Here is a 2,792-nt window from a genome sequence, read left to right as displayed (position 1 = left end):
GTAATCACCAGTTCACCAGAAGCAAACCCTTTACAACTATCAAGGAAAAAACAAATTCTTAAATAATTTTATATGAAGTAGGCAAGCTGTCTTGTAATGCCTGATTGGCCTCTTATAAATTTTGAATCTAAACTTTATTATGAACAACACCTGGGTAGATCTGAAACAAATGTTCAGCTAAAAAGAAATCTCCCTGAAGGCAAAGAGAGGTGAGGTTCCAAGAACAGGCCTTGCCAAGGCTGTTGAGCTTTGTCCCTCTTACAGTGAGGACAGATTTTTAGAATTTAAATTTCTTTTGTAATATTAGAATATATCTACAACTTTGGGAAAGCAAAACCCAATTTTAAAACACTTTATCATCTTTGAAATTAATGTTGGAAACATCACTATCATGTTACAAAGTTTGGCTGCCAATTTATACCTATGAATGTATGACTGCAAGTTTTAATGCATTATTAAAAAGACATTGTTTTAAATTTTATCCCTAAGTCTACCTTTTAGGATATAGTCATCTTAAATGTTATCTCAATTAAAAGTTTTTCTAGAGGCCTAGTTTTTTGGCCTGCTTTATGCCACGTGTTTAAAATGACTCCAACCCTAAGTTACCATTTTAAAGCTAACCTTTTGTAACCAATGTTATAACCTTTTAATTAACTCTAATAACTTATAAGCTATGCAGAGCTTATAAGCCATGCAGAGCATTTTTATACCCTTAAGACCAGTCAAAACCCAAATGAAGCAGCTACACGAATTATAAATTTAGACCACAGAGATTTACCTTTTTTAGCTATAATTTTAAGATAAAAGGCACTTGTCACTTGCTAAACACACTAATCATGAGAATTTTCTAGGAAAAAAACAACTATCAGCCTTTTTGCTTTAAAACTAAGAGTTCAAAGACTCTTAAAGACAGTTTCTCTGCAGGGGCTCTCCTGCTGTATTTGATTCCTGGCTAAGCTATGAGCCTCTTTTGGGCTCCGCTGCACAGAGACTGATTCAGCAGACAAAGTTCTAGCCACTTTTATTTCTTTTAAACATGAAACATAGAACAGTCACTCATTTAGACAACGAGACAAGACAGAACAAATTGACACGTGGACATATGTTGGTGCACCAACCACAGACAACACATAGAAGGTAGAGAACTTGATGTAACCAAATCTGAGAGTCTCCTACAGGGGCCAGAGAGATAGCTGGATGTCTCCAGATTTCAGTCTGTCTCTAGGAGAATTTTAAAATTCATTTTCCCTCTCTCATGATCTCTCTCTCTCTCCCAGGTTCTCTTGTCTAAAATTTTTTCCTCTCTGAACCATGGGCATCAAGAATCTATATGTTTTACAAAAAAAATTTTGAACACCTTTTCTTCAAACCTGAAACAGCTCTTAAGGGCTGCAGGCAAATGCCTGTTTAGAACCTTAAACCCTTATTCCTCCCACCTGAAGCAGTTCTTGAAGACTACGGACAAAAGCCTGTTTAGAATTTTCATTTCACATTTTCTGCTGTAACCCTAAGTGGCATTGTGCCGGGTCAACACAATACCAGCTTATCCCATATCACACCTATAGCAACAATTTAAAAAACATGGGGTTTAGAACCTGTGCTAGCATGAGTACCTGTTGCTTAGTGTGTTAGATACGACCTTCTTATTTTTTCCTCTTGTGTAGCTCCACCACATAGACAGTGTTCCCTCAGTTTGTCTCATCGTTTCCAGGCCTCACGTTGGGCGCCACCTGAGTGTGCCTGCCCACGGCCACACTCTGAACCAGGTCCATCCTGAAAGGCAGGGCTGGGCTGGAAGAGAAAAGACGGCAAGAAATAACCAGGCTAAGACTAGAGATCCTGATCAAAGCCCAAGGTTTAATGAAATACTCAGTTTTTATAGCGTGGAAAAAAGCCCTTCCCCCCAGCCCCAGTCTTTGGGCACACAGGTGAGAGCCTATAGGCGGGCCCTGAGAATGTTGTCTCTGGAACATCTAAAAGTCTTCTCAGCAGGCAATGGTGATGCTTTGAAGGGCAGCGGCCGGTGTAAACATTAGAGCCAGCTTGGCACATCTAAAGATGACCACCGCTGGTGGTTCTAAGTTAGTGGCTGCAGAGGTCTGGGACAGCCTGTTTAGAGGCAGGGAGAATGCTACACTTTTGTATTAAAAACAGAGTTAAAATATTTAAAATATCTTTTAAGTAAATGCAAAGGGTTATGGCAGTTCCAACATTTTTTCTATTTTTTATTTTTAAATATAGAAATTTTATTTTTTATTGAATATTTTCTTTATTTATATTCCAAATCTTATCCCCTTTTCTGGTTTCCTTTTCCCAGAGACTCCCTACCCAACTCCCCTCCCCTACTTCTATGAAGGTGTTCCCCCACCCACCCACACACTCCTGTCTCCCCACCCTCATATTCCCCTACACTGTGGCATCAAGTCTTCACAGAACCAAGGGCCTCTTCTCCCCTTGATGCCTAACAAGGCCATCCTGTGCTGCATATGTTGCTGGAGCCATGTGTCCCTCCATGTGTACTCTTCAGTTGGTGGTTTAGTCCTTGGGAGCTCTGGGGGGTCTTGTTGGTTTATGTTGTTGTTCTTCTATGGTGTTGCAAACCCCTTCAGCTCCTTCAGTCCTTTCTCTAATTCCTCCATTGGGGATCCCATACTCAGCCCGATGGTTGGCTGTGAGTATCTACCTCTGTATTTATAAGGCTCTGACAGAGCTTCTCAGGAGACAGCTGCAGCAGGCTCCTGTTAGCATGCACTTCTTAGTATCCACAATAGTGTGCTGGTTTGCTGACTGTA

Source organism: Mus pahari, chromosome 3 (assembly GCF_900095145.1).
Source record: "Mus pahari chromosome 3, PAHARI_EIJ_v1.1, whole genome shotgun sequence".
Classification (NCBI taxonomy): Eukaryota; Metazoa; Chordata; class Mammalia; order Rodentia; family Muridae; genus Mus; species Mus pahari.
The sequence above is the reverse complement of the archived record's forward strand: the minus strand, read 5'-3'. Positions refer to the sequence as shown.